At 39.9% G+C, this 21,471-nt stretch overlaps 1 long non-coding RNA gene across 4 annotated transcripts; it reads left to right on the top strand.

Annotated features, from left to right (window-relative positions):
• Nucleotides 1-585: 585 nt before the first annotated feature.
• On the top strand, nucleotides 586-16,043 carry LOC111243225 (uncharacterized). Of its 4 annotated transcripts, none has more exons than XR_015317854.1 (4): nucleotides 586-842; nucleotides 5,753-6,009; nucleotides 6,157-14,918; nucleotides 15,393-16,043. It is a non-coding gene; the product is annotated as an uncharacterized LOC111243225 (long non-coding RNA). The 4 variants fall into 4 exon arrangements; XR_002670380.2 differs by lacking the exon at nucleotides 5,753-6,009 and adding an exon at nucleotides 1,504-1,832; XR_015317853.1 differs by lacking the exon at nucleotides 5,753-6,009.
• Nucleotides 16,044-21,471: the final 5,428 nt, after the last annotated feature.

The following is a 21,471-nucleotide window of genomic DNA, read 5'->3' as shown; positions in this document are numbered from 1 at the left end:
GCTCATATATACCGCCTGCCGATACAACTGACCCATTGTGCTTCAACGACAAAAAAGGTGGCATGAAAAAAATCAAAGTCGTAAGCAGAAATCCGTGAATTGAGGGAATGACGTAGTGCTAAAAAATGTAAACGCAAAGTTTCATTGCTAGCTAGCAATGGGTTTTACATTACATTCCATTACTAATGGTCCAGCTAAGCTCCAGGTGATCGGTATCAGCCGAAAAATCAGCAAAAGCCAGTTAAACTTAATACTATCGCTAAGCAAGCTACGCGCTGAAAGATTGTGAACTATAAATAAACAAATCCGCAAAACATATCTCGGATCGAATAATTGCGATGCTCAACTCTGCAGCCTCTAAGAAAGTTGACTTCACTCCCTGCAACCTTCTCGTGGTTGTTGTTATTGTTGTCTTTGTCTGAGGCTTATTGCTTTAACTTTAAAAGTAATTCCTCTAACATGTACGCTAAAGCAGAGTTACAGGACGAAAAAGCGAAAATGTAACCGACTCTTTAGCTGCAGAAGCCCAGCCACAACCAGTATCGTTACTCCTTGAATTACTGAACGTTTTCGAGTTTTACGCACGTACAACGATTGAGAATTACGCCATATATGGCCAATGCTTCTATTGCAATCGCCACCGCCAATAAGAAAAACAACTTAATTATCACTAGCGACAATGAAGCACAATATGGAAAAAAAAAACTCAGAAGGCAAACTTTATCTGCCCCATATCCGCCCATACATTATATACATCGTAGAAAGGTCGAGCATGTATGTGTCTGCATTGGCAAATTTATAGGATTACATTTCTGAATCAGTATCATCAACACCGTCAACAAGTATGTACTATTGCTTTGGTACGCGTTTATAACAGTAATAAAAATTATTACTGTTATTGTTGTTGTTGGCCAGTGTAACAATGAGGGCAACTGGTGGTGTTTATATGACCTAATCTCCTCTTACCGATGTTGAAAGATGGCATGGTTCTAAGTAGCTATTTCTTGCATCCTTGAGTGATAATCATCCTGTTGTTTTGGTCTCATCTTGTCGTAGACGCGAAAATATTGCGAATCCGACTAGGTTCACGTCCATGCACTAACTCAGAGGTCAGCCAATTGAATTAGCGTATCCGTCACTGTCTGTTGTCTACAAGACGTTTTCTGCTAAATTGTTACGCGCGATAAACAGCGTGTGATTAGATAAGTGAATTTTCAGTAGACCTTCGAATGATCATAGATTTCATGCCGATTAGGCGCCAGCAAACGTGGGCCGCATCCGTACTGAGCTATTATAATTTATCATACCTCCCCTATACCTGAACTCGAAACGTGATTTATTCGCCGGGTAAATTGAAGAAACGCCATAGTGAAACTGTACGTGTACATGGTACCTGTTGAGATTACCCCCATACTAAACTTCTCTTGGCGGATTATTTTTGGAAGTGTTTCTACTGCACCGGCCACAAAGTCAACTGTCTCGTAAGCACATTTTGTTGTTTAGTGCCTGGCTAAATTTCAGTGAATAAACGAGCCAGCACAAATGCCACGGATCTTGTTCGATAGCTTTGTCACGCTTCGTCTGATGCATCCTAGTAGCTTTGCTTACCCCTCGAAACTGCTCTATAACCGACCAGCCAGGCAAACAAGCGAAGATCACGTCACACCCATGAATTGTTTGTTGCCAGCTGCTGGATTGAACAAGCTGACGACGGCCATTGCGGAAAGAAAATACTGACAGCAAATGCTTATCTGAACGGTGGCTTAAGACTGTGTTATCGCCATCATAACGCTCGGCTGGGTTATCCTCAGTGTTTTTCGACGTAGAAAACCGTACGTTCTACCTGTTTTTCGTGACATGTCTTTAATTGTAACTAACAGAGCTAAACTATGCTGCAGTTCATTTGCGTACCTAGGTCTGACTCCCTCCCTCCCGCCCTCCCTCTCTCCATTTTCTGACAGTTCCACGAAGTTGCTAGACGCCTGGCTCGAGGACGTTTGTTAGGTTGAAAATGTAGTTATGCTATTAATTTATATTGATACGTTCTGTTTACTCTGAGGCGTACGAGCAGTACAAGTACACGGTACGTTGTTTTTATTTTGGCGCAAAAGATCCGAAGCAAATATAATGCGCCCCCCTAAGAATCCACTAGTGTCCCGTGAAGTAAAATCGGACATAACTCATCGCGTAGAACCGCTTGAGAGAGCAGGTTCTTACTGTCGACAAACCAAATCACAGGATGTAAAAAGGTGGCATCGGGAAAAATCTTCAACGCACATAATGACTGAAGTTAGGAGGCTAGCAAATTCGCTATTATAGCTATGTCACTATGTCGAGGGATAGGATGCTCTTGCCTGCAAAACACATTCGCGTAGTACGGAATATGTATGTATGGTATATAGCCATGGTTGGTAGCAGATGTGAAGTATCTACTGCCTAGATAAGGACGTTTCGTAGCTAGTCGAAATAAATTTGTTCTATCAGCTTCTAGCCGTCGTGGTCAATGAACTGAAATGACCATAAACGCCGCGTAAGTTCGTATATGTAATGTATGTAACTAATACTGCGGTGAGCCACTGACAGCTAGTGAAACGAAGTTTAGCCGTGAGATTATAACGTGCTTAGCTTTGCTCAGCCATCACTGAAGGCTCACTTGTATTTTATTCAGTTTCTACTCCGATTCTGTTTATTATAGTGAGGACTAATAGAGGTTTCAAAATAACAGCGGCGTTATTTGTTATTACTCGGCATGCGTTGAACAATACTCGTGTTACAGTTAACGCTAGTATTTCAGTGGAAAAACAATTGTCGTTGAGCTGTTGCTGTTAAAAGGCAATACGAACACGCAAACTAAAATCGAAATGAATCCTGTTTACGGAGACCCTGTAGTACCGTTTGCCACGGCAAAATTTTGGCCTGCAGAATACAGTTGATGATGTGTTATGGCTAAAAACTAAAACTGCCGGAAATATTAAAAAAAAAAAAACACTGCATCAAACAGTGCTAGAGAACTGTCAAGCTAAGGCTAAAGAGATAGCAGAGGCGTCTCGAAAAAGCGTGTTTATCATATCACTGACCGAAGACTTTGGCATGAAAAAGCTAGTCTACGTGGAGTGGCGCGGTTAATCATCCAAGACTATAAACCCTGTTGAAAAGGCATCGTCAATACAGTGAACGATAAGAACTGTTCTATTGGCGGGGGAGTGATTGTAACCGTATTTTGGGAGTAGTCATGGAATTGTGTTAGTCGATTTTCGGGAATATCGGGAACACTACGCATGAAGACGAGCACCAGTAAAAAATAGCGTACTGGTCGCGACGGCAAGCATTCACGATAAGCTGATTGGCATCATCCATCCATTGCATTTGCCAAATACAGTTGATCTTCATCGACCTTTTCCTGTTTGCTAGGCTTAGAGTTTCACTCGGACGGCGGAAATCTCATCGAATGATAAGGCTTATCACACTTGCGAACACGTATTTTGCAAGCCAAGATGCTATTTGGACGACTTAGGCATGGGAATGTCGTTCGATGATCAGACCTGCACTGGGATTATCTTGAGAAATGAAGCAGTGTTTAACGAAGGAAAAAATCGTGTTAGAGTGGAATCATTTCAGGTTGCCTACGTAGTTATCAAGATAGCGAGTTCCTTACTTTGAAAGGGTGCGAAAGTCAAGTATTTGGTCTCACATCAGACTATCCGCAGCGTTTACAAGCTTCGATAACTCGCTGGCGTTACAGCTCGCTTGAATCCGACGTCGAACTCAGAGAACACAGGCAAAATAAAAATGATTGACTTCAGTGAAAGGGATTGTCTGGGATAACCTGTACTGGATTTAGTTCAACCGAGTATTAAGTCGCAGATCATTGTTTACAATTGTGACTACTAGTGATGATACTAATAAATACAATATTGATACGCAAAATTACTTTGAACTGTATAACCATGACTTTGCAAGTACAACCATGTACTCGCTTCGTTTGAAGATTACTCGATGTTTTTGTGTGAACTTCGAACAGTTGTTACTATGTCGAAGAGCTGTCAATCGTGATGGAGTGTAATAAATGTCTATTCCTTGCTTTCTTTTTTCCAACGAAGCGAACAGACCCGTAGTACCAAGTGAAAGCATCCTGCCCTGTAGCCATTGAAATGCTCAGAGAGAGCGAGAGATGGAAATACCCATATAACTAACAAAAAAAAAAACAAGCGGCAAAGTGAAGAATATTGGCTATTAGCGCAAATAGAACGCGCAGCGTCCAGGAATGGACACGTGGCAAAATAGGTACATCGTCGAACGATTCCGTTAACGTAATGCTGCTAGCGACAATAAAAGCGCGTCGTATAAGTAGCGCTAGGTAAACTGGTTCTAAGGAATAGGATGGGTGAAAACGCGGAAATAAGGTTTTGTCTTAGCGCTGTTCTTGAAATAGGCTCCGTTTAGCGACATCGTTTCCTACGAGCAGTTTAGCGAATAGAGAACTCTGCCTCTCGTGTTACGTACTGAATATGTCGCTGTACGCTTTCGGCCGTAGCACGATCAAGTTCGTCATTTTTCATTTGCAATGGCATAGTGACGACACTGCGTAGGGGCATTTTGAGCGGTTTCAGTAACTACAGACGACGCAGTAAAACATGCAGTCGAAAGGGTTATGTGGTCGCTGACCGTTGTAAGGGGGCAGGTGAATAACCGCGTCTTGTCACAAATTGAAATTGCATGAGGATGGATTTGTTCCACCCAGATAATTTAAGAACCTGAAACGAACTCGACAAGTGCTTCTTTAAGAAATGTGCCTATGAAACCTGAATCGAATGCCATCAAAAAAGAAAAGCCATGATTGTTAAATTGGAGCCTGCTGTTTTGGGAAATAATGGCGATTCTCAAAGCAAAGCAATATGATGCGATATAGCAAGAGTGGCAAGTTTCTCTGAAGGTATATGTTAACTATAAACCGGACGACCTAAACTATAGACTTTGATGACGACATATCTGATTTATAATAATGCACTGTTATGCCGTCAATACATGGCTAACGACGGCCAACAGGGATAGCTCTAACCTGTGTATGAATCATTTGGTATTTCCCTTCATTAATGACATATGGTGAAGATAATCGTAGAAGGGTAGCATTTTTGATCGAAGACATGCACTTGAGCTATTTCTGAGCAAGCAGTACTGTGAAACGATGACTTCATGGTGCGCTCATTGGAACCTGACTTTCGAACGATATGTCTCAAATTATTTAATCTTTGGACGGACAAGTTACGACCGTTCTGGTTAGCATTCAGGTTGCTTCAAGGTATATCGCAAGAACAGAAGTAATAAGTAGTATCACAAACGTCTCAAAGGACTGTAACTGTTTGCTTTTGCAGGGTTCCTTGGAGCTCATTTCAGAAATTCGCCCCGTGCATTTCACGATATCTTCAACAGATGTATAGTTTATCTTTAATTTTTACTAATATTCTCTAAAACGTAGAAAGTCCTAGCATTTGTGTTTCGATAAAATGGCAGGTAGGCTGCAGTTGTTGAAATTGTGGTTAGAGTTTGATTTTGACCTTGCTCAAAAAAACGTACACACTAATACTAAGAGGGACGGTCCCCTCGAAGAGGGTAAGGCAGCAATGCTTTTCTCCAGAGATTTCCTTTGAACTATACTAACCGACGTATCAGCTTGTGGAAGAACGACTAAATTGTTACATGCTTTGCTGTCTAAAAAGGAGCGACATAACACATATTTAATTTTTATGATCAGGACGTCGTTTGGCCTCCTTCGCCTTACCTCGTGTTTCTTCCGATAGACGGCATTAAATTACCAATTCTTATATTTCGCTGTCGTCAGCTGCATTAGCATCAGCATCGATAGCAGCACTGAGCAGCAACTACGAGCACATAAAGATGCTATAATGGATAAACGGTGAGAGTGGCGGCCGACTCGTCAGCAGAGCGAACAAGTCGTTGCCATAGAGAGTAACCCCTCTATGACGACGGATCGACTCCGCCGATTATGAGGTACATCCAGGCAGTAATAGTAGTAGAGGTAACCGTTATTAGCGGGAGCCTGTCGATATTATAGGACTACCGTCGTTGTGTAATATAGAGGAGGGGTAGCAGTCTTTAGTTACTAGCTGGACCGAGCTGTTTTTTTTTTGGTTTTAGGAGACGGCGCATCGAGGCTACGTCTGAAGGAGCAAACTGTGTTGTCCGTGCTTTGCTCTACATCTTGTGTGACGTCTGCCCGGCAGGACCTTTCTGGGTAACCGACAGCGTCCGTGAACGTTGGCGAAACGAAGCAAATTCACGATCAAAACACTGTCGACCTCTGTGCTTCCCGCAGTGAAAGACAGATGGTATTAATGGCTCGTAAGATGATCAGGAACAAATAAAAAAGCCAAAAGGATGTAAAAAAGAAAGCTGCGCGTGGAGTTATGGTTGAACTAGCAAAACTGTTGAAACCAACATGCCATATGAGTGCGTCTGGAAAAAAAGCTGTTTGCAAATGTCATCAGATTGCCCTTCTCCCCGGTGCGCTCCACTTCATTGTGTCATGAACGTGTATTAGCGGCCATATGGTGGCCCCAGGAGGCGCTCGTCAAAGCTAACCCTACCTAGTAATAGCTGCGGCCCAGTTTCGACTGTTTGAGAAGAATGAGGGCTATTGTTTTGGTTTGCGATGCACGCGTTTACTGTGCGTGTTTCTATCGTCGAGTCCCTAAGCCGATGCCCGAGCATTGCAGGGATACAAACAGACCGATAAATTCGTATCCGCACTGATCACCACACAGTAAAACGGTAACCGATAAGACCAACAAAAAAGCAGTGTACTCCACGTGTTTTGTCTCAAAAACATCAAGTAGTTACCTGTGCACGATCGCACGATGTGAAAAGCGTAGTTCGCAGTGAAACAGCTAGCCTGGTTCTCGCATGATCAGACTGTATAAATCCTTACCGTAGATTCCTTTTTCTAGCCCATAGTTATAGAACACTGACCTAGTCAATGTTAACCGCGTAAGCCAATATCGTACGATGAAGTTTCATTAAAGAGACAGACATCGGAAGCGTTTCTCACTAGCATCCATGAAAGACCCATGCACTGATGTTACAATTACCGTTTCTCTTGGGGCAGCATTAAGCAGATAGACGTAGCGCTTGCAGCGATATGAATAGTTCCTTCGACAACAACATCAACAACAACAACAATAATAACCGTCACTGCAATAACGGTACGTCCGCATAAGGCGACGGAATAATTTGCTATGCCAATTTGCTACCTTGGAACGTATTATGATAAGTGAACAGCTGACTGAGGCGGACGCAAAAGGGGACATGTTACACGCAATGATATAACTCTACCAAACGTTGACAGAGATGTTAACGGGGCAAGAACAATGAGAAAAAGCAGTTGGAACATCAAATACGATGGCCAGTGATATTTAATTTAAACTATGGAGCGTTTGTGATTTATATAACAGTTGCTTCACTTAAAATTGGCTTTATCAGATCATATTTAAATGTAAGGGGAATTAGTGAATTTATAGCTGATCCCTTCTGTCTGTCACGTGAAAGGGTTTTCTGTCTACCTAATAACCCACCGGCATGTCGTTTTCCATGTTTATCTACGGTAGGTCGTAAAGCGCAGTTCACTCTTCTAAGTCTCATAATGTTTGCATGGTCGCTTGCTTGGTGAGCGTCCTCACCGCTGGCATGTTTTCACCCCTAGCCTTGGCAGCAGAAGATGCAGTGGTCGTTACGAAGGCGCAGCTGGCGGAACTTCGAAACGAAAGACAGATTACAATCTGAGCTGAATGTTTGTTGAGGCCACCGTTCAAAATAAAGTTAAATACACCTTCAACGTTCTGTGACGTTCCGGTACTTCAAATTAACTTTATGACTGCGGGCCCCAAGGCACATTGGCACGAATCGCTCAGGAGCGATATCTGGGACGACATTTCTGCAAGCGTTATTTGAGTACGCTTTGCATGATCCGCAGGAAACCAGACAAATTGTTTCTTGATATCACATGCTTTTCATGGCGTATAAATCGCGTTGTAAGACCCTATTCGTTAGAAACAGTATTATTTGATTTAAAGAAGTAATATGCATATTCTAGGTGAGGTCATAATATTGGCTTGCCTATAGGCTTGTCTGTTATGTACAATATTCTATTTGCCTACCCACCGGCTAACTGAAACTTATGACGTGGGGCATAAAATATTTATATATCTCTATGACCAAATTATATGAGTTATTTATGAATATAGTGTAGATATTCAAGCATACAACTTGAAATTAGCTCATCACACACAATTATCGCCAGCGAGTTCCGCCTGTGTCGTCGACGGGATTTATTGGTGAGCCGGAGCAAAATTTCAAAAAAAAACGGCTGATTATTGTCGGCTTGCACGAAGTTAGCGTTATGGCTTAACGGTGAACTCCATGAGAAAGCCATCTGTCGGTCTCGAAACCGTCACTGCAGTAACCGTTGTTTGTCCCAGTGGTTGATGAGACTGAAACGCTTTAGAACAGACAAAATCATCGCTTTCTCTCTACGCATTACAATCGAAATCGAAGATTGGTACGTAAATTATCTTATCACAGATTGGAAGCATTGTGCGAGATGCCTTCTCGATTATAATACTACTATAATACATAACATAGCAAAGAAATAATAAAAGAGGAAAATATTTATGTTAGCCTCGGGGAATTGTGAGCAGAGTAGTGCATTCGAATGTAAACGGTCGCATCTCGTTTATGCTATATTGAAATTTTGATTGTTTCAACAGATGGTAGTAAAGCGCCATTATAGTACAATGATCTTTATAAACATCAGTGAATAGATAGGGCTTGTACTGGCCATACCAGCAGAGTTTCTGTATCTGGCCGAAAAGGTACGGGTGGCGTGCTGATCTGGTCCTGAAGAGTCCGGTAAGTTCCGGGAAGTGCCCCCTTAATGGAAAATAAAACGTCGGTACCTTTAGGAGTGAGATAGTTACCTACAGATAGGGAATTGGAGCTACGAACTTTGGCGCAGTGAAAGGCTAGGTAGGCGCATTTGTCTAGGCAATACTTCCATGTATAGATGGTTGCTTAGTTAAGTTTTTCGTTCGATCATAGCAACTTAATTGATCTTTCATCAGTCTCTCTTATTTCTTAACTTATTTATTATAATTCAAAGCAAATGGCTTGAGTAGTCGTCGCATAGGACGATAAAGGACATGCTGATTAATTTAGCTATAGCTCCTGAGTACAAGGACTCATGCTTTGTTGTTGTGCTTTAAGCGTACAACAGAACAACATTAAATATCTGAACAAGGTATATTTCGCTCAATAGTCATCCACTGAGTTATATATATATATATACTGTTGAGAACACAGGCTGAACGCTATAATGTCATGATTAGAGATAAAGCAAATTATGCAAAACATCCGAGTGATCATACCAACTTCAAGGTCTTCGCTGATATTTCTACCGATTATCGGCACGGGCTGATACAGTCGTTGCGATTCCTTCAAGTATATTTAATATATTACAGCTGGCGCATTACGGGCTGGCTGTGACATAATATATTGTTAAGGCACGCGGTAGGCACGACTATAGATGTTGTCATATACATTGTCAAACGTAACTTGAATCAGTATAAAAAAATTCATGCGTGACTGATATACTTTAAGCGAACATCTCTAAAGGTGAACAGCTCATAGTTTAGCTAGTTGTGGACAGATACCGGCGTAATAATAAGTAATTTAATAATATAGAAATATTTGTAGCGTAACATTTCTGCATTACATTATATCGCTGAGTTTTTGTCTAAAATCTTACGCGTGCTAGGACATTTATGAGATGCCAGCTAATAAGTAACACGGCGTGCCCATTTGCCCTTGTCGCGACAAGCCTATGCCTATGGAACTAGGTAGACATGGGGAACGCATCGCTTCGTTTTATTTATCTGAAGATTGTTGTTCTGGGTCGGGTAAGTTCTAATATGTAATATGGAAGCCGGCCGTCGGCACATGACTAGATTTCATCTCTGATCAAGCAGTGATGATAAACGTACAATTATATAACAGTTGAAATTGATCGTACTAATATAACGAGGTACATCAGATATGTATATCCGGATACTCGAAAACTGAATTTCTTCGTTCTCGAGGATATTATATTGACTGATCCATGGCCGTGGTATCATGTCCCTCGAGCATGAACGTATCCACTTCTTCATGGATATCTTCAAATTGCAAAACGTCGTCGTTAAGCTCGTCCCGTGTAAATCCAGGGCACGAGCAAATTTCTACTGAGTAAAATTAAAAAAATATTACTACTATCGAGTAATTTGAATTGTAACCTGTCTTTACGATAGTTACCTTTTTACTTTCGTGGAAAATCTGTGCACACTGGGCAAGTTTTTAAGGGACACTTTTCCATCTTGCATCGCATAATTAAGCCAGTGCCAGGGGCAAAGACATTGATCCATGAACTTCAATCCCACAATCGTTTGTGTTTTGGGGTAATCTGAATTCTTCGTCTCGAGGTTAATTTTACCACCTATGAAAACAGATAATAGACGTTTAGTGATTCAACGATTTAGTAATAAAATCCTGTCCCATTACTGACTTTCGCCATGTTATACACTGACGTTGTTGCTAATATATGATGTTTACTGCATAGTAGACGTGACTAAATTGAAAAAAACGGTCATTAATTTGCATATTTAATTCGGTATGTTTGTTGGATTTGAATTTGCTTGTCTGATCACATCGGATACTTTATATTACATAATATCCAACGGGTGATGGTGTCTGGGAACCATCGTTGGTCGATCAGGAGTCCTTCAGTTCTAGTGTTCTGGTGGTCATTCACATGGCGTAATTTTTTCTACTGATTCGATAGGTACTAGCGGAAAGAGGAACAGCACTGAAGGGTTCAAGCTTTTGCATGGAGGACACACGGCGCATCGGCGAAGCTAGATATCGCTAAAACATCTCTAGCCAACCGGTTATTGCCCATAAGAATTAAGGCAGATAAAATAGAACTACACTGGGCTGAAGTTAGTAAAAAAAAAACGTTATTAAAATAAGTATAAATATAGGTAGATCGTCGATTAGGTGTACAATTATCATGTAATTTGCAATGGAAGCGAATGGATTGTTTAGCTTAGGCTTTGCTTACCATGAATAATTTCGAAAGTCGCATTTTTTATGTAAAATGTCAATTTGTTGACCGGATTTTATTTTAATTACATCGTTTATAATTTAACTTTGTTCACTAGACACCCAGATAACTTCATCGAGGATTTCCAAATGGAGATTCGGTGCAAGTAAACGTTTTTCTCCTTGGTTTCTACTTTTCATTGCATATGAAAATCAAAATGTGTCTGTTTGGTAAAAGCAATAATCTCGCTGGCTGAAAGAGATATTAAGCGCACCTTCGTAGGAATCAGTCCAGGTTACCTGAGTGTATATTACTGCAATATGTTATATAATATTACTGCAAAATATGAGTATCTAATGCTGCTAGACAATGACCCTTATTATTACCAAAAACCTAATGTAAACGGTCATTCCGATATAACAGAGGATGTAGTATTTACTATTAGAACACAAGGAAAATGTTTTCTTTTTTTTTTTTCTCATAATTACTGGGAACGTGCATCCATTTTTAAACAGTTGAAACTAGATTACATGGCTAACTGTTCGATGAGTCGGTGGGATTTCGTCCTCAGAGGAAGTTAAATGGTTTGAAGGCCTACAATGATCTGGTAAGAGGACCAGATCCCAACCAGGGCTCAGCGAATTTGTAAAAGAACGTTTTTGTTAGTAGATTGTTACTTCCAGTATTAGTTCATTGAGAAGCACTGCAAAAAAAGCCCTCCCTCTCAAAATCTAATCTGATCTTTTTTCTATTGATCTAAAACGGGCTTTACATATCGACGCAAACATGCAAGAACGTAACTTGGCACTTGTTCTACAAACTTGGAACAAGCATCTTTAACAGGATAAGTACACATAAACGCATGCAGCTCGTTGGGTTACTATGTTGTTATATTATTAAACGTGATTGAGCTAAATTTTGGTAAAACTCGACATGGTAATGTCAACTTGCTCATTCGTACCTTTGCCAAGTAGTAGGTGTTTACAAAATTGAAGGCGAAAAGGAAAATTTGAAATATTGAACTATTTGTTTTAGCTGCAGTCGTAGTCAACCATTATTATATTGGGTAAAGATGTTCGCAAAAAGTGACGTTTTAGAAAACACTCTTTAAGAAAATTTCGTTGAACTATTTTTTTTCATTTCTATACAGTCTTAGAAACCAGGCGCAAATAAAAAACGCAATAATCGTTCCAGGCTTTGTATATGTTGCGCCGATGTAAAATAAAGGCCTTCGAGCTTTTAAATAACTTATACCCCGTTTTGCTGATAGTAATACCTGAGTATATATTCCATGATTATTTTATTTGTATTAATTATACCTTAGTGCTAGCACATACGCGTTTCCTATAATTTTTCGTAAGAGTAGGCTCTTTTCTTACAATAGCTAGAGGTCGATAAATTATCATAAGTGTATCCGTAACAAAGGGAGACTTTCGACAGTAAATTATCGCTCGATATAGATTAGTGCCCGCAAAAACTGTTGTCCTTAGATAACAAATAGAATAATAACGAAATATATGATGTCCTTATATCCCAGGCAGCTAGACAGCAAGAACTGCTAGGACCCTGGAAAACTGGCATGCGTTTTGCTCCAACCAGACTTGCGCAAATTAAGATACTTAAATAGGTCGCTGGAGCTGGCCTCACTTTTTTGTGTATTAAAGGCGTAGCAGTGTGTTTGAATCTTTTGCCAGGTGTCATGTGCGGATTATGAGACGAGTACTGCTCGAAATAGTATATTGATGTATGAAATGATTGAGATAGCACATGGCACATCATTCCAGCTACATAATAAAAGGAAGAACACGACTATATATTATATTGCCTGGCATAATGGCAAACTAAGGTAACTTTTCTAAGTAGCAGATCATTTCAGTTCCTTTTAGTTTGCATCAGTATGTGTACTACAACTTGAGACAACGCTGTTCAAAGTTCTTGCTTACCCTCGCTTATGTTTTTAAAGTTCATAACTCCGATAAAATTCATTGGCACAGATGGGCTTGACGGCGCCCGATCAGCCCTCAACAAGGCGTTATATTGTGCATGCAGAGGTACTCGACGACCAAGAAAATCAGTGTTGCGGCCATCTTCCAGCTGCACGGCGGTTTAATCCAGACGCATATATTAACGCTAACCCTTTAGGTTGATTTACATTATTATTAATAGGCTAAAGTTTAAACATAACCAAAGGTTTGAATATATGCGCTTATTCAAAAAGTTTATCATGAATCAAATTAATTTAGTGGTAATTCAAGTTACTTTAAGCATGAAATTGATACTTTTGGTTACTTCGCATAATAAAAAAAAAACAGCGCTCTTCATTCATCATTCTCTACTCTATATATCAATTTATTTGTTTCGTCTCGCCGTAAAGTTTTAAGGTAAGTTGCTCGTCTACCGTGGCTGTGAGAATCACTGTGCGGCTACTAACCTCATCTTTCAGTGATCCGAAGAAGTGATTTTTTTTCAGAGCGATCTCCGCAGAGTAAGATGGGTCTATGAAAATAATCTATTCGAGTTCTTACAGTGCAGCTTCTATAGGATTTGACATGTGCAGCCAACTATTATCGTTGAGATTGACGACTTCGTTTAATTTATCCTATATTTTCTGCTAAATAGATTTTTTACCCAATATAGTCGGGCCATAAATAGATCCTGGTAGACCACCTCGTTGGCGTTTCTCAATGTACGAGACACTTCCAGTTTCACTAATCGCAAGTCATGAATTTTGTCAAATAGATGTTTACATTAACTCTAGGTTTAGGCGCATCTCCCACAGCTACCTATTGTTCCCTTTGTTTTGCATTGACGTGAAAATTCTTCCCCTTGTCAACAGTTCTATGTGAAAACCTGTCGTGTAAAAGCGAGAACATTTTCGAATAGTTTATAGATGTAAATAAACAGTGGAGAGTTAAACGTAAAAAACATTGGTGTTCCAACATAATAAATACATATTTTATGTATCTCTAATGAAGGACAAGGCCTGTAATGAGGGAACCGCCATCAGAGCGTACTTTGTAGCGCACCGATATAAATCGACATGGCCGTTCCTATTTGATGACCCTCTTTTTGTCGAGACAAATCAAGAAAGTGGTCGTGATGGCTCTGAACAGCTATTTAAAATTACTACCATGACAGAGTGCGATGATGGCTCTGTCTTTTATTCTCGTCTGTATTATCCACACAAAGCTTCGTCCTAAAATTTTTCCATAGCTTGCAGTCTCGTCCAAAAGTCTGTTGTTAGAAATTTCATTCTTATTACTTGCATATGTTGCGCAATATGGCTACAGAGTACATTAGATTACCTTGAACTTCGTAGAAGAAAATATTGAAGAACGTTGGTTTTGACTTCGACTTTCTGAAACGGATCTTCTCGAACGTTAGGGAGCACTGGCATCGATTGCTATAGGCCCAAGGTTCAGATGTCTATTCGTTTAATGCGCAGACGTGTTGCTATTTCTCTATCGCAAAGATCCTTAAATATGCTCACGGTTCTTAATTAACGACAAGTGTTACTCGCTTGTGGTACTTTCTTGTTGAGAAGTGGCGGCAAAGATGATGTTAACTCTTGGATTGATATAGCTATCGACACTTTACGAAACGATAAATATTAACTACTTTGTAGAATATCGAGCACGCAATATCAAACATGTCAGCGAAGCGAAACCGTCGCTATTTGATAATCAGAGGGATGGCGGTGTTTAGTTTGCTGATCTGACGAAGAAACCTGACGCTGTAACATGCAGCAGTTCGAGATCGCCGAATCAATACGGTATTGTATATTTTATGTTTGTGATTTATAGCCTATAGCTAAACGTGCAAGTATATGGTACATGTAAGAGTTGAAGGAAGTACCAATCGGAGATAAGTTGCTAGATAGTTGCAAAGTACAGGAAAGGCAAGCGATCTAACTAAAGGAAGTTCTTGTTCGAACTTAAAGGACCTATTAGGGTAAAGCGTTATCGGTCAGAAATTTTTATGCCTATGTATGTAAACGTAGTTTCGATTAACGTTTTACCAGCTGACGTTAACCGCAAATAAATCTATACTACACGACTGATAGATAGGAATAAACCATGTTAAACTGCACCTTACTCACGTTGGCAAATCACCCCGCTCTACCTTTTTTTCAGATTAATTCTTATATGTATATATGTTAATGGTTTTGAACAATTTAATGTTATGTTTTGATCACTATAGCTCCAGGTTTCGCAAGAAATGTTTTGAAATCCAATTATTTTCACAGGTGAAGAAATCCAGCAGGTGTTCTAAACGTCAGCATTTACTCGAGCTCGCCGATCTGTCCCAGGAACTGATTTATGCGATCGATAATTAAATGTTTCATCCGGCACTGCAGTTAGGCCCTCCGTCAGACAGACGGCTGGCTCCCAGCACGAGTTGAAGCGTGTTTATGCTCGGATTCGAACCTGGACATTCACGTATCTTCAAGATTAGATGTCACTGATATTTGGCGGCGGTTACGATTACCCCCTAAGGAAAATAAAAAGAAACTGCCACGCGCGCATCGGCTGAATGGGCAGGCAGGCAGGTAGGTAGGAAATGGGACAATTCGATTTACCGCTAGGATAATGTAGCCCAAGGATCCGTGAAAGTAGAGTGTTCAACGGGCGATTTACATATACGTGCCTTGCACGCGTATTGTTCATTGAGCAGACCCCTGATCAGGGTCCAGTGGTAATCGTGCTAGCATAATAAACTACTCAGTTCATTGTTTTAGGGTTCTCGACAAAAATTACACGTGTTAACACGAAATGTTATTGAGATCTGTTAACTGACTGGTAGGCAGGCCAGCAAATTGTTGTGTTCACATATCGCATACGGAACAAGCTGAAGAGCTTATTCATTTGTTGGCAATATTGTGAGTGACGGACTTCATCTTCCCATATAAAACTGCTCATACTATGGAAAAGTATTGCTGCGTATTCTTTTACTGCGTCTTTTCTTCCACACGCTTTTATCTAAATATAGGAAATAGATTTCTTCTATGGCAGCTAGAAATTACTAGCTTTTACAGTTTCGGCTTTCCAAACTGAGCAATTCGGACCGTAGTACCACTAACAGCCAGTTAGCGACCTTTGCGCCATTTGCAGAAAAAAACCCAAAAAAAAACATTAATAAGAAAAGTAATTAAGTGATCAGTGCTGACCGAAAGGTATAATAGTGGAACAAAGCGGCCAGATTTAAGCGGCTGCATTTTATACATCTACATCCATATTTGCGTACTTGTCAAAGGTGAACGTTTCTCCTGACAAAAAAATCTCAAAACAAACGTTTTCACTACGATCTAATGTCGAATAGTATAGAGATGACATCAGGGTGTGCCGTCAACCATTAACATATATGAACTCGTAAAAAATTATTTCCCGTCAAACAGTTTGATATTTGCCTTTAAAATTCATTAGAAAGAAACGTTTGGATCGAATTGCTAACAGGCTGCTTTCAGAATTGCGGCAAAATGCAGCTCGTGTGCCTACAAAAGGGAGATCATCTTCGAGTGATGATTGATACAGGTCGAATTATTACCGCTATGAATAATACCAAGAGGCGCACGCGAACATTCACTGGCTATTCGGCGTAAAAAATTCTCATCTAGCTAACGAGTGCTGGCGTATCAATTCACTTCCGCCGGCTGCTCCAACACGTTAGGATAGTTTTCTTTCTCTTGCTGGCGTCGGCGATGATATTGATTGACAGGATTTGTGTGCTTCCATAAGCCTCTTGGGTCTAGCGGTTTCCTGTTTTTTTTTCCGATGATCGCGGGTAGCTATTCCGCAACAAGTCTCATCTGCAGCGGTGCACTTGAAGCGAACTATCACTTTGTTTTGAGTGATCCGACTAAATGACTCTTGTCCTAAGTGTCGGGTCTAAACGTGTGATTAGCTGTGAGATATACCAGGAATTAAACTATTCGATTATAAGCCGAAGTACTTTAGTATAAGACTATTAAGTAAGTAATGGAGTAATGGCCATTTCTGTTTCTAATTTCTCTTTTCGAATTTCCCTGGTACTGAGTATTATACAACACATCGCTGAAAAGCTCCTTCTTTGTCTTAACTTCTAGCAAGCGATTATCGCTGTTTTCTTCGAATCATCATTCCTTTTCAGCCAGTATACCTGTTGTGAAGTTTTGGACTCGAGGTAGAATTCGTGATCGGAGCATGACAAGTATCGCAGCCGCTAGGTAGAATAGAGGCAAGCTTCACAGCAGTCTACGACACCTGATAATGAGCAAACCCACGAGTATAAAGAAAAAGCAATAAACAAATTATATTTTTATTTAACGACTTAATATAAAATGTATATACACATAACTCATACACCTTGAACTTTCTAGACAAAAATGCAATCTGAAGAAAACGCCATTAAATAGTACAAATACATTTTTTTTATAAACCGTTTTTACTTCTTGCAGGTTCGTTCTGCGAGTTAGTCTGGAACCAATGGACTTAGATCTTCAGGGGTGCTATAGTACACTTAGTCATTAGCGAACAACAAATTGCGACAGAGAATTGGAAAATTTAGCCGGCCTGAATCTGCGCATAGGTTCAAAAGCGAATGGTTAAAATTCTGATTCTGGTTCGCCATACGATTCGAAAATAATTCGATCAGGATACCTCAGATCAGGGCACAGACTTCGCAACCGAAACTAAGCAAGTTGGCGTCTAAATACAGAGACCCTAACTTTTATCGTTCTTAGCTCCGCTGCGTACTTAAGAAGCGAGAAATTCTTTCGCAACAATAATTAGCGATACTGTCCAATTAACCTTGCCCCAGCTGATTTGCGGCTAGTTTGCAGGTGGTGCTACACAGGTTGATAATAAAGTGTCGGAGCATTTGGGTCGCTCGATTAAAACCTGAAAAGCTTCACCTAAATCTTGTTATATCTTTCCTATGTTGAAAAGTATATATCTCTATATTTGGGAAGGTGGACGGAAATGACAACTTTATTTGAAGGCCCATAAAATATAGTGTACGAAACATATTAACTTAAATATTATAGCTCTGTCGTTTGGCTCTCGTGTGATTATTTCCTTGTTTATATAGATGCGTATAAGTAATTACTAGATTAGATTTTACAAAAACAAAAAAAGCGTCTTAACTTAGTCCAACATTAGGGTATGCTGAGACAAGCTATCATCGATTATATATCTCGACCACAAATTGACGCCAGGAAATCAATTTGCCGCCGCACTTCTCCCTAGTCCTTATTGGTTTATGGTACATGGTGACTGGCGTGCCATAGAAGGAGTACATTTCTTTATTTCCTTAACGCATTTAATTAATAAACAGCAGAGTGTAAGTATAGGAAAAGTTGAACCGCGATACCAGCAGGGCTACGGCATGCTGGTGGCAAATCTCAGATGTCAGCGCAATATTACCAATGTCGTAACGGCGAAAATATCGGATCAAATCTTATTTCTGGAGAAGATATTGTTACGTCACGTATTTTTAAATATCCGATTGATCTATATTGTGGAGTACTACATGGAATAAACTGACTACATTTCAACAAAAATTGTAGTGCCGGTGCGGTGGCAGTTGTGATGCATAAAAACATCATGCGGGCTGCTGCGCTTGCCCCCAAAGCCCGAACCTCGGATGTTTCAACTCAGTCCCAGTTAATGTTTCAAGTTTTACGTCCAGTGCCGCCATTAAGTATCACTTCGGACCAGTGGCTCCTAGTGCGAAATAAAGGTCCTCTACGCCCGGATTCGAACTTAGACCTCTATTTAGCGTCTCTGTTTCTTATTTAGTAGGCAAACACGTTACTCACTGCGCTACTACGGGGAGAACTGAGTTCACTTGGAATGTCTCAATTCACGCCAGCGCTATATTATAGGCGTATATTAATTTTAAGAAAATGTATGAACTAAATGAAGCAAATTTAGACACTAGAAGAAGAAGCGATTCGCCTAGCACTGACCATATTTAAAGCACGATTTATTACAGTATGACAGGTGGATAATAACTGAGAAAATCATGCTTGACATATAGAAAAAAAACGTAATAGCATAAACATAAAAATCAAACGGGGATTTTGATTCGGTGTTCCTTTAGCGCATTATAACATTTCTTGCAGGCATACAGCTTAATGGCCGTTCAGCAGGTATCGAGTTTGCAATATCTCCACTTAAACCTGTCCCATCTCAGCCCACTATATTTATATATACATACAACTTCAATTATATGATTTATATAAGACAATGAAAACCGCGCGTGTAGGCCGCTATCCATCGCGATACAATAATCGGTACCAGTTAACAGTTTAGTACGACGAAATAAGGGCACAAAATGCACCGATTAGTAATATTTGTCTCAAATGGGTATGAAATACCCGCGTGTGCAACATTTCCGTCCACGTTTGGGACGCAATTTTAATTCTCTCTAAAGAATATTATTTTCAAAGCAAACTTTTTAATTAATATAAGATATACGAATACATATCAAACTAGCTCGAACCTACAACTTCCTTGGCTCGTAGTTTTCGTATTGCTCTGGTTCTACAATGATTTTCACTATTCACCCCCAACTGTTTTTTCCTAGTAGAATGCTCATCTCATATGTCATATAAGTATATGATTGTGTCGTCATTTTGTCGTGTCTGTTATGACGTGAGATGATCTCGCCATCTGATGTCCGCTCTGTAAAAGGATGACTCATGCGATAGGATAATACATGGGAGCTGCGATAGGCGAACTGTGTATGATGGTATTAAGAAAAATACATATCAGTAACCTTTGGCCAATTTTGATTTTTCTCCATTCTTTAAAAAACACAGGTGGTGAAAAAAATTGGCTGAATTCAGTATAAATATCTCGTGCATTATTTTATGGTTGTACTACTCAGTTTGTACCACTCAGAACTCTTCAGAAATTGTTTTATAGATCACCATTGAAAATGTCCGGTTTTACATAGCCAGAAAAAGCGTGTGCAGAGATACAAAGATGGATAATTAGAAGAGAAAAATCCTATTTCAAAGCCAACCTAATAGAATATCCTGTACACGTTAGAAAAAATTACATGCAAACGACAGTAGGTTCGCTAAATATCATCATGTTGAATGTAGGCGGCCAGTTTCAATATGTAGAAGAGGCGGCAGGATTATGCAAACATTCTCTTCGAAGAGAACTCAGAGCGTGTAACAGCTCTACAGGTGATGACAAGCGACGGAAATAAAGTAGCAAGAGGTTGATCTATGCGTAGCCGTTGAACATATTTAAGTTTGGTACGGCCAATTATTCAGCATACTTCAGATCCTGTTGGGCATGCGACCCCAACCCAGTTTATTTAGCAGTGTTTCCTGAAGGTGAACAAGATAACTAACTGGTTTATAGAGTTAGTCATGTTAATGGCATACGAGCATTGGTCGGAATTACGTAAAGGTTTCTTAAGACGTCACACTTTGTCCACCAAAGAAGCCATTTGCTTGAAAGAAGCCATTTTGATATTATTAACTAATAAGGTATGAAAAATGTGTGGTAATAAGCTGCGTACTAATTGGATGTTATGGTGCCTAATTTACTGTAGTCCATCCAACGATAAGTGAAGATGTCCGATCGATAACAACGTAACAATGAGCGTCCAAGTCCCCCATTGAGGGGATCATCCGTTTGACCGATCACTGATTTGCCAGAACTCTTTTCCTCCTATACGGCATTTGACAATCACATTTGATTATAACAAACATTCCTAATTTGACGCAGACATCTCACTTTAAGCAGAGAGCGCTGCCTAACTTAAAAAATTTTATACTCTGACCCATTCCGAAAAATGCACAAGGAACTGGCAACGAACCACTCGGATACTCAGTTACTAAGGTAGCTAAAATTATTTACTAATGTATATATGTATATGTAATATAGTGAGTTATATATTGGTGTTAACAGAAAGAGATAACAAATGTGATCAACGATGATAGGGCATTGTCGACGCAAACTCCCAGCATTTTGCTTCGGTACGCGAATGTCGTAACATTAAATACAAAAATGTATAATCCTTGTCTTGTAATCAATTTTAGCCTTTCACAAAGTTAACTGCTAATCCATAATAAGCTAATCAATCTACAGGAGGCCATATTAATATTTAAAAAAGTATTTCATGCTTCTTCAAAATAACAACTTAATGACTGAAAACGAATCCAGGGCTCTAATGTTCCAAATCTGTATCGCATATATAACCTACTTCATCATTTGCTATGCGCAGATGGCGGTCCAATCCTATGTCCTATTCTATCTTTCTAAGATTCTATGTTGATAACTGCATCGTGTTATTTTTGAAGCAGCTTCATTGACGAGTTGCTTCCG

This window comes from Varroa destructor, unplaced genomic scaffold, assembly GCF_002443255.2.
Source record: "Varroa destructor unplaced genomic scaffold, Vdes_3.0 BEIS01000001.1, whole genome shotgun sequence".
NCBI lineage: Eukaryota > Metazoa > Arthropoda > Arachnida > Mesostigmata > Varroidae > Varroa > Varroa destructor.
The sequence above is the reverse complement of the archived record's forward strand: the minus strand, read 5'-3'. Positions and strand labels throughout refer to the sequence as shown.